Here is a 12078-nt window from a genome sequence, read left to right as displayed (position 1 = left end):
AAAAATCTTAAAAATTCCTTTTCCTGGCCGTAGGAACGTTTTTTGTTTTTGATGCGAAGTACCATAGGTTTCATTCGCAAATTACGTAACGGTTAAATTGGTTATTTTTTACCCTCCCCCATCTCTTCGAAACAAATTTTGTATGGACCACAACACTCTGGCAGACCCAATCGCAATTTTTGGCCATAGAAACGCTTTTTTTTCCGTGTCTTTCGGTGTTTTTTTAATTAAAATCTTTAAATCGTGATTTCTGGCCATAGAATTTTAGGCCTGAAAATGATACGTGACAGAAAAAAAAATGCTTCGTGGATGAAAAATGTAAAGGTGAGCAGGTTTTGTGAAAAGACACCGAACTTTTGAAAAATCATAACACATATATTTATCGACAAATTTCAAAAGTTCTGGTGCTGATGAAAAGTACAAGTTATAACTTGCCAAAGCATTTGAAATTTCTCACCAAATGGTTGAGTAATGATTGCAAGTTTGCCGTTCGACGGTTCAGTAGGAGTTTTTTTTCCATCTTTAATTAATTAGATTTCTCTAAACATCGATGCAATGCCTTTGGAAAAAGGTTTTTGCAGCGTTTAAAGTGAATAATTGCTCCATAAATGAGAAACGCTCAATTACCGCGTAGCCCTCAGATTTATTGTCCTGCCCATGTTTTTTTTTAGTTAGAGGAGCGCTACGACGGGCAAGCTTCCTCTAGATGCTTCTAACAAAAGCTTTCAAAATAAAATTCTATAGGTTTGATCATCACTATGCTGCTCTATTTCATAAAAACATGAATAGGACAATTAATCTGAAGGCAACGTAGGTTTTTGCAGCGTTTAACGCGAATAATTGCTCCATAAATGAGAAACGCTCAATTATCGCGTAGCCCTCAGATTTTTTGTCCTGCCCATGTTTTTTTTTAGTTAGAGGAGCGTAGCGAGGGGCAAGCTTCCTCTAGATGCTTCTAACAAAAGCTTTCAAAATAAAATTCTATTGGTTTGATCATCATTATGCTGCTCTATTTCATAAAAACACGAATAAGACAATTAATCTGAAGGCATCGTAGTTTATGGAGCATTTCAGCAAGTTTATGGAACCCTTATTTAGTGACATGTTTATGTGTGTGTATCAGAATTTGATATTAATCGATATCAAAAAATTAATTAGCGTCTTTTCTTTGGAAAATAGTACATTTAATTATAATTGTTATAATCCGTTGAAAATAAGAAATTTAACTCCTTCACAAAACCAACTACAACGGGTGCCACGGCCGTTGTTTTTCAAAAAAAAAAGCTGCACATAGCGTGATTCTGCAATATTTCTGGACTGCAAGTATTACTTCTTTTTGCATAGAACTTGAAAATCTTTGAAAAATGCGTTTGTAACTGCAATTATGAATCACTTTTTTTGTTTCTTTTTACCCTGTCAGTTTTGAACCAAGTGTATATTTTTCGTTTTAATTTTAGCTACAAATGCACCTGCCCAAACTGTAGGAATAGGTATAAAAATTAATTTTTTGTTACTAATTTATGGCTACATTTTGAGTAGGTATGAGCTTGGATAATAGGTACAAATATACTCAAGACTATAAAGTGTTTGATACAACGCATGATATTCAGTTTATTGTCGTTTGTCCTTTGGCAGTGTTACTGAACAATTATTTTATCGAAAACATTGTTTGGTGTTGTGTTTTGTTGTGTTCTCCAGTATACCAAACCATGGACACCAGTGAAAAAAGCGGCGTTTGAATAGGACCAGAGTACAGCAGTGGAGATCGCGTCAAAGTGAAGAAACTCTTGCCAGCATTCGTGATGCTAATGCTGAGACCTATCATCAGCGAATTAAACATGAAACGCCGCAGCAGACACAAGAACGTCGTGCAGCAAATGCTGCCGCATATCGGTTAGCCAAGGTTCGTCGCAACTTAGAGGTTAGAGGTGCTTAGCGCGGCCAATTTTGCAGATGAAGCTGAAGTTGCAACGCACTACTGTGGTCCACTCAGTGTCCTGTGTCAGTTCTGCGGATCTTGAAATTTCATAGCAGAGCGGCCAGGGGACAAAAAGTTTAATACATGATGTCGTAAAGGGAAGCTCTAGCTACCTAAAGCAACAGATGTGAATGGAGATTAGCAAATTTATCCAGATTTTTTGCGAAGTCTTTTGTCAGATCCGGATAATAAAGAAATATTTGCAAGATAGAATCTGTCGAAAATTTAAAAAAAAATCTCAAATGCCAACAACAAATGCTAACAAAACAAGCTACAACGGGCGCCACGGCGTCCACGAACCAACTAGTTTTAATATATGCTAAGAATTGTTTTAACGACATTTTATTTAAAATATACGGTTACAATTTCCATAAAGCACCTTGAAATATTAAAAAGTAAATTTTGCCATAATATATGGTTTCAGCAATTACATTTGAAGATCATGAATTGTAACTAGGGCCTGATAGGTGTTTCCTTGTAAAATCCATTTTTCCATCACACATCGCAATTTCAAGAGTACACAAATCAAGATCTACGAGGTTTATACAACTGAAAATTTCAGACATTGCTTGCTTCTCCGCAACAAACATCAAGTAGTAGTTTTCAGCAACGTGCATTTACAGAAACCTTATTATTTTTACATGTGAAATTGTGAAGTGTAACACGCATTTTGTGAACGATATAACGTTTATTCTGCGATGTGGAGGTAAATTGTTTTTCGCCGATGACTTGAAGATTTACCTAGTCGTTCGAGGCTATGCTGATTGTTTAGAACTACAAAACCTTCTGGACATCTTTAGTGATTGGTGTGAACGTAATTTTAAGGTCCTGTGCGTCCTCAAGTGCAGCGTAATTAGTTTCCGGCGAACTAGGACTGCCGTTTTGTTTGATTATAACGTTGCTGGGACTACATTTCAACGTGTCGATCACGTTAAAGACCTCGGTGTCATGTTGGATGAAAAGCTCACGTACACTCGCCACTTCTCAACCACGATTGACAAAGCAAATCGTCAGCATGGATTGATGTTCAAGATCTTTAAGGAATTCGGTGATCCTCTGTGTTTTAAAGCCCTTTACTGTTCATTGGTACGATCACTACTGGAACTCGCGTGTGTTGTCTGGAATCACTACCAAGCAGTATGGAGTGCACAATTCGATGCTGTTCAACGCAAAATCGTCAGATACGCACTGCGCTATCTTCCTTGCAGTGACTCACTGAATTTACCACCGTATGCTGACCGCTGCTGTCGTTTGCTGGGCTTGGATACTCTTGTTGAGCGACGAAAAGTATCGCAGGCCGTCTTCGTTGCTAAAGTCATGCTCGCAGAATATGATGTTCCTGAGTTAAGGGCTGAAGACAATAATAGCGGCATAGCGGCAAGCGCATATTTTCCAATACATTGAAATCCGTTGTCAAACGTTGCGGCAAAAGCGGCATTTTACTAAAACTCCTTTTTTTCAACATTTTGGATAAACGCGGTGCAGTTGAGTGGCAACCTGAGAAGTGCTCAATGTTTTCAGATGTATTTTATGAAATTTTGAATTAACCAGAAACTTCGAGAAGTGAACCAAATAATCATTCAAGGTAGTAAGTTAGTAGTCAGAAAAATGTTGGCCGCATCAGAACATGTTCTGGGTACCCCCGAGGAAGTGGTCAGTTTCTTCTTGAAACTTCACCCTCATGCGACATATCAAACTTCATCAGAATTCAAAAATAAGATCATTGGTGGCCATATTAAGTACTCAGCACCACATTGGCCGCATCCGGGCATGTTCCGGGTACCCCCGGGGAAGTGGTTAGATTCTTCTTGAACCAACACCCTCATGCGACACATCAAATTACATGAGAATTCAAAAATATGACCATATATTAAGTACTGAAGACCTCATTGGCCAGATCCGGACATGTTCCGCATACTCACGGAGAAGTGAAACTTGGACCTACGTCCTCATGTGACACATCAAACTACATGAAAATTCAAAAATAAGAACATTGCTGGCCATAGTAAGTATTGAAGACCACGCTGGCCAGACATGTTCCGGCTGCTCGCGGGGAATTTAATAAATTTTCCAAAATTTTCCTGAGGCCAATCGAACTTTTTTGGAGTTCTCAGAAATTCCCTGAAATTCTCTTCAGAGCTACTCTGAAGGTCTCCTCAGAACTACTCTGAAGTTCTCCTCAGAACTACTCTGAACTTCTCCTCAGAACTCCTCTGAAACTCTCTTCAGAATTACTTTGACCTTCTCCTCAAAACTACTCTAAAGTTCTCCTCAGAACTAAGTTCTCGTCAGAACTACTCTGATGTTCTCCTAAAACTACTGAAGTTTTCAACATTTTCCTGAAATGTACGAAGTTGTCTGAATATTCTCTTGAAGATCTAAGAACTTTCCCGATATTCGGGACTTCTCTAAAGATATTGTTACTCCCCAAAGTTCTTTAAACTTCTCAATAAATTAAAGTTCTCTGGACTTCTCCAAAATTCATGGAACTTTCCTTAAGCTCTCGCAGTTTTTCAAATATTCAAAATTCTTCTGCGAAGCCCTAATAAAAAATACCATAGACAAATGATAACCCAAATGATAGAACTATTCCACAAATGGTTTGCACGATACTCGGAACACATCGTTAAGCAAAATAACCATATCGATTTTATAGAGGAGCTCTCGATATTTCCCCACGGTTTAGAGACGATCACTGAACTTTGGAGAATTTCAAAGCCCCTTGGATATTTTTACAAGATTGATCAATTATTCAGAAGACCTTCTACTGATCAACTATTCAATCAGATAATCCCTCACATATTTCTTCACTATGTCAGCTGAATCTGAGAATATTCAAATAACCGTATGACTTCATGGCGATTAGCTAGTTTGAAGATCTCCAACTGATTGAAAGTGCAAGGAACAACTCTACTTATCTAAACCATACGAAAATCATGATAAAGTATACAGTTTCCGATAAACGTGTACTTTTCAAAGATATTACACAACTCTATGATTAATAGAATGAAGAAGCTATTAATACAAGTGGTCTGATTATGTGCTGTATTACGGTGTTCTTCGTGTTTGTCTCAATCCGAAATTAGTCCGCCCATCAAATCAGTCGTCCAAACTCAAAACTGCAATCACAATTATCATGTCTTCATGGTTTGCATTGTGGGTATGAATGCGGCAAAGCGGCAGCGATACAGCGGTTAGTGCATTTTTAGTACATTGCGCGTTTGCCGTTGTACCGCTATGCCGCTGTCATTGTATTCAGCCCTTTACTGGTCAAAATAAACCTGTGACTTTAACGTCAATGCCTACAGATTTCATCATCGTTTGATGTCGGCCAATTTTCAATGAGAGGCTACATTTAGATTTAAGTGTTTAATTGAGTCTACCAAGTCAGATGGACTAATATTAATAATAATAATAGGCCTTAGACTCCTGAACAACATTGCAGAAAACTGCAACTATGAATTTAAAAAGATCTCGAGATCTCGACCCAATATTTACACGACATTTATAAGCTCACTAGTACCACTTAGCGAGAGGATTCCGACTTAAACTGTTAACGATTAAAAAGGCCTTGACCTTGGTCGGCATTTACTCAAAATATATAAGAACACTAGTGCTACCTAGCGATAGGTTCTGAACTAAACTGTCAACAATCCAAAAGTCCTTGATATTCTGGTCAACATTGTAGAAAACTTCAACTTTGCAACTAGCAGGGATCTCGAGATGTCAACCCGCGTGTAAACGGAATTTATACGAACACTAGAGTCACCTAGCGAGAGAATTCGGAACTAAACTGTCATCAGTTTAAAAGGTCTTGGCCTCCTGAACAACAATGCAGAATTCAGAAACTTTGTATCAAGCAAACATCTCGAGACGTCGACCCTCCATTCCCACGAAATTCATAAGAGCACTAGTTCCACCTAGTGAGAGGATTCCGAACTAAACTTTCCTCAATTCGAAAGGTCTTAGCCTCATGAACAACATTGCAAAAAGCGGCAACTTTGTATCTAGCAAGGATCTCGAGATGTCGACTCTGCATGTACATGAAGTTTATAAGAACACTAGGGCAATATAGCGAGAGAATTCCGAGCTAAACTGTCATCAATTGAAAAGACCTTGGCCTCTTGTACATCATAGCAGAAAACAAAATCTTTGTATATAGCAAATATCTCGAGATGTCGACCCAGCATTTACACGTAATTCATAAGAGCACTAGTGCCACCTTACAAGAGGATTCCAAACCAATCTGTCAACACTAGGGCCAAACAACGAGAGAATTCCGAACTAAACTGTCCACGATTAAAACAGTCTGGTCCTCCTGAACAACAGTGCAGAAAACATTAGCTTTATTTATAGACTGGATCATGATATATTGTATGTACACAAATTTCACATGAATACTAGATCCACCTAGTGAGAAAATTCTGAACTAAAACATACATTGAAGTATTGGCCTTTGTAATCGAAACAACATTTAAGAAAACAAAACTGTATTAGTTGTACTAGTCTACGTTGGTTGACGAAATAAATAAATAAATAAATAAATAAATAAATAAATAAATAAATAAATAAATAAATAAATAAATAAATAAATAAATAAATAAATAAATAAATAAAGTTGATGTAAATTTAGGTGCTCTGAGACTGACATATACGAGCGTCAACTTTGACATAAAATTGAGTCGTAATAGTGAGATAAACGCCAAATTCAGCTCAATCAAACATAAAGAATGCAACGCGCAAAAATTGGTCAACAAAAAAATCGTTTCTTTCAGTCAAAATTCATATCACAAAAATCTTCTTATTTTTCATTTGTTAGTTCAATTCATATATTCAAAGGAAAAAATGTTCGTTTATTCTTTTGGTTAGCCAAATCCGAACTGCCGTGCCTTCCGCTTAAGGGGTTACGCCTACCTGCAAGACCGAAAAAAAGCGAAAGTTTGGATTTTTTTTTCTCTCGAAAACGACGCAACATATTGAAAATCGGTTTTCTGCCGTTTATTGAACACACATTAAATGGTACATTTATCAGTCGATGCTGTAAAAACGAGGTCCTGGTGCCCCGTACGGCTGCTCCCCGTGGACGATGTTCTAGAAAACGTTTTTTGCGGTGCCAACTGCGGTTTGTGATGTAATCATCTGAAATAAAAAAAAAACATGCCAAATCGTTAAGCATGTGTTAAACTAGTCCTTGATCGTTCGGTTTTTTTAAATTTTTTTGACAAAATGGCGGCCTTTCAAAGTTGAAGTGCCGATTTTTGATCCTTAAAATTTGTCTTTGATCGGCTGTAAAAAATCGAAATTAAATGATAGACGAAATCCGAACGATCGTGGACTGCACAAAATAGTACTGAACAGAAATCAAAACGAATCGGACGAATCAAATGTATACATTTCGAGAAATTTTTGGCACCGGTTTTGAAAATATGATTCCGAGATAATCGCGTTTAAAGTTTCAAGTTGGGTTTAGTCCACTATAAGTGAATATTTTTGTACGTTGCATAACTTTCACAATTTTCATTGGATCAAATTGATCTTTTGAGGAAATATTCTTGACTTTATATACTTTCGATTAGGACAATAAAAAAAAAATCGATTTTTTGAAAGTTTGCAGGTAGGCGTAACCCCTTAACCCCTTCCATTAAATTTTGCACAGTGGTCTCATCGACCTTATTCGCCGCCGAACGTCAATGCTGTTCGATAGGGCGGAGTTCTGGGCTGTTGGGAGGGTTGTGGTCTTTTAGTACCACATCCACGTTTTTCGCATCGTACCAGTCGATTGCCTTTTTCACATAGTGGCAGCTTGCCAAGTCCGGCCAGAACAGCACAGGTCTATTATGTTGCTTTAGGAATGGTAGCAGCCGCTTTTCCAGGCACTCCTGGACGTAGATCTCTTGATTGATGTTTCCCGTAGTTATGAAAATGCCGCTTTTTTATGGCCTGCCAGACGAGATATTTTTTCGGGAACTTCGATAGTTTGATGGTTCCGAAAATTTCAGCCACCTTCCCTTTTCCTGATGCGGAATAAAACTCCTGTCCCGGAAGCTGCTTGAAATCCGCCTTCACATAAATTTCGTCGTCCATGACGACACAGTTGAACTTTGTGAGCAGATTCGTTTACAGCTTCCGGGACCGCTGCTTTGTCGACGTGTTTTGTTTGTAATCTCGGTTCGCCACCTTCACCTTCTTAAACGCTCGTTTCTTGGCCCACTGCACAGTAGTATGGGAGACATTGAGCTTGCCAGTGACGTCCCGGATGGAGAGGTTAGGATTCCGCTTATATTTTACCGAAACCTTCTTCGTCGTCGCTGCCACGTCCGGATTACGAATGCCGCCGCTTCCAGGCTTCCTGGTGGTCGACAGACGCTCCCCGAACACTTTTTAAAAGTTTTTCACGGTCGATTTGGCCACATCCAACAATTTTGCCAACTTGGCTTGTGAGAACGTCGGATTCTCTTGCTGCGCGAGAAAAATTTTGACACGCTGCTCCTCTTGCTTGGACGTCATTTTGAAAACTAGAGAGCAAACGGTGAAAACTCATCATAGCAATCATCATCAACTTCCAAATACAGCATTTCAGGTTTTTTTTTATGCATTTTTAACAGAAATACACCAATTTGAAGTTAACCAATTTTTGCGCGTTCCAGACTTTACTTTTGAACTTTCAGTCTCGGAGCACTTAATTTCACCTTTCAATATTGATTTGTGTATATTCAATGAATGAATTTAAAAAAACGATGTCCCATTGCATAAGATAGCTGGAAATGACAGTTTGTCATAAATTACTTAACGTAAGATTTCAATACAGTCTTGTGTATTCTTGCTCGACTGTAAGAAAAGCATCATCAAACTGTTTGGTTCAAAAGATGGTTCGTGACAGCTTGATTTTGGCTTCTTTTGACGTTCATATTTTTCGAGTCTGCTTCTCCTTTCCAGCTTCTATCTAATACATATCATGAGAATTTATTCTATAAAAGTTGATAAAATAAAGTACATACACTAGCACCACCTGGTGAATCAATTCAGAGAGATTTGTCCCAAGAGCAATTTGGGTGAAGACATGTATAACTTTGGAGCTCAAGTTTCTCGATAGTAATCAATAATGTAACTGATCTATAATTAGACCACTGGGCATTAATGGGTTAATAATCCACTTTTTTCAGTATTCATTCAGGAATATTTTTATGCAAGATCAGACTGATTTTGTATATTTATTTTATTTTTCAGAAGCATAACAACACATTGTATCAAAACTATAATCACATCACTAATCAAAGGGAATCCTGATCATACAAACCTAACCTTCTAACAAAATATCACGGGAAAAATATTTGTGGTCTCTGATCACGCATTCCCTTCCCATTCCCACCTGATTGGAAGGACGTGGCCAGCGCCGTTATTGATCCTTAATATTTGGAATCACTAAAAGTTGTACAGAGAGAATGATCGACCATTTCCAGTCAGTCAGTGATTCAGTTGATTTATTGTGCATTGTTACTGGTTTGGATCAATCACAGAGTAGGAACCATTGATATGTGTAGTCAGTCTAAGCTAAGCTAAGTATAGCTAAGCAAGTCAAGTCAAATAGTTTGAACTAGTACTGGACCAATAATTAACCTCTTTCATTTGAGACTTGTTTCAAAATATTCTATCAGGAGTAATTTTTTCATTAATTATTTGAGTTTGAGATTGGCTTAAAAACTAATTTTTTGGCGTGATTTAAACTAAAAAATACGAAAAATAATTGTCAAAATAGTTTCAAACCCCCCAGTGCAAAATGGGCGAGTCTAAGCTTTTGTTTGGTGGGTGTTTCAACGATACTGATATTTTTATAATAAGGTTTTCTTTAATAAACACCGTTTATATATACATTTTTTTTTAATGTCATTAGGAAGCGTAGGGAAGCCGTTAAAATCACGATGTACTTTAAAACAAACTACTCTTTAATTACTGTAATAAGAAGTACTAATACAAAAAGCTATATTTTTCCTTCAATTATCGTTTCAGTCTGCATCAACGGAGGAGCACGCGTGCCTTGATGGAACTCTAATCTTTTTCAGATCGAAGGCCAACAATAATCTGCAATAGGCAGCGAAGATCACGATGCACCACGATTGATAGTTAGTTTCTGATTAGTTCCCATAATCAACAGTAGTAATATATACACCCGGGAAGACGTAACGTCGATATTCGCCACCGTACGACTCTGAGGAGAAGAATCATGCAAACCTAACTGACGGCAATTAAAGGATTGTGGAAAGTGATTTAAATTGGTGCCTCCGGCCGAAGTAGTGATACATAGTTCCGCGCTGATGCATTACAGGGAGTGTATCGTGATGTGCTAGGAATTTCCGCCGTGTTTCACCTGTTGTGCTGGGTAAATTTGCCAATAAAAAGTACCGTGCAGTTAAGCACGCTCCGGGGGTATACTTGAAAGTGTAGATTCGAGCATTATCGAAGAATCACCACTACCATAGCAAAAATGATGGATATCACGTTCGAAAACATTCAGTACACCGTGTCGGTGGGAAAGAAAGGTAAGTTGTGCAAAACTTTATCTCAAACAGATCGATATTGGTGATTGGTGATTTGAATTTTAGTGAATTTAAAGCAATAATTGCGACATGAAGCAACATATGGTCTTAGTTTTCCGATAGAATGCTAGTATGATGCAATGCTTCCCAAACAGATAAATCTATCAGTTGAAATGTTCCTTGAAAAGCGAAGATTTAACGGCGTTGTAGTCAATATTTCCTCGTTTTACGGTGAAGACATTTGAGTTACGTTAATTAGGGCTGGTAAGTGAATTGTACAGAATTCAAATTCGAACCAACCATTTGAAACTAAACACCTTAGTTTCAAATACCCGTTTGAAGCGTATATTTTCAGTGTCGAGTGTCGCAATGTGGTAAGTTCTTTTTTTGCCAGCAGATTAATTACCTACGTTAGAAGTTTGAGGTCACCATAGTGCAGTTAAAATGGCCAGTGCTATTAAAATCTTGCTGTTTTAATTTGCGGTTTTATTTTTAATTGTCCCTCGCTTCCCATTCTTTTAGACACCATCTCATGAACGCATGCCCGTTTTTGTGAACATTATTTGGCAGATCTTGTCTCAATCGTCAACACTGGCTTAACTCGTTTCCCATACGTTAAAATTACATTGTTTGGGTTTTTTGAGCAGCACAATGACCGCTTTCATCGTTTCTGCAGCATGTCAAGAATACTACTATATTCCTGTCTATATACTATAAATATATTATTACCTCAAAACAGAAATAGGATGCTATTGCGCTTTTTGCACAATTCTAGATGTGTGTGCTTTAAATATTTGCATAAACTGTGCACTATTTTAGCAATGAAAATATCCTTCTTTTACCGGCAAGCCTTTCCTAAAGAATTCAACACATTGCTGTTTAATGGTTAGTTTCTTAACCATCCTTAATCTACAGAATTATCTTATTTTTTTGTAAAAAGGGGGTTCAGGGGCACACATCATATAAATCTCCAATTTTATACAAATCTCGCTACTCTGCAGCGAACTCTCTTTACCTATTGCCTATTACGTCTTAGCTGGAACTTCAAGTCTACTTTCAACGTAAGGGAAATAGGTGTGATACTTATTAATTAAAATAACCATCAAACTTTATTAAAGCAGTAATGTGTATGAACATTTCACCCAGCAAGCCCACCTAGCAGTTGTGGATGATAAATCATTAAATTTTGATTGAAAAGTTTATGAAAAATTGTTGTTCATTGTGGTGGCAAGATTAGAAGTCCCCACTTTCGGTGAAATGAGTAAACGATATTTCCTCCCACGAGAAATGAGCAATTGGGTAGAAGGGTTTATAGCGTACAATTGAAGGAAGAATAAATGATATCAACTTTGTGTCTCGAAGCTTAAACAACGCGTGTGTTATTTTCTGGATCGTAAAGAAACGTCTTTTACTTGAAAAGTTTAATTTAACAGATATACCTAATAGTGGTGACAAGGATAAAGAATCATAATTTTGTGCACCTATTTTCACGACCGTGTGTGGTTTTGGCATTTTGGCGTGATTTTCTCGGCGTTAGTGGTGTTTAGAAGTGGTGAAAATTTAGTA

At 37.6% G+C, this 12078-nt stretch overlaps 1 long non-coding RNA gene across 1 annotated transcript in view; it reads left to right on the top strand.

Moving 5' to 3' along the window:
• Positions 1–12078, top strand: part of LOC135711952 (uncharacterized) — a 77356-nt gene that overhangs the window by 45093 nt on the left and 20185 nt on the right. Inside the window, exon 2 of the long non-coding RNA XR_010518515.1 lies at positions 9986–10515. This is a non-coding gene — a long non-coding RNA (uncharacterized LOC135711952). The remainder of the gene's footprint in view (positions 1–9985; positions 10516–12078) is intronic.

Source organism: Ochlerotatus camptorhynchus, unplaced genomic scaffold (assembly GCF_037179485.1).
Source record: "Ochlerotatus camptorhynchus isolate MF236.1 unplaced genomic scaffold, CSIRO-AGI_Acam_v1.1 ptg000038l, whole genome shotgun sequence".
In the NCBI taxonomy this organism is placed as follows: Eukaryota; Metazoa; Arthropoda; class Insecta; order Diptera; family Culicidae; genus Ochlerotatus; species Ochlerotatus camptorhynchus.
Note: the sequence above shows the minus strand (reverse complement) of the source record. Positions and strands in the feature narration are given on the sequence as shown.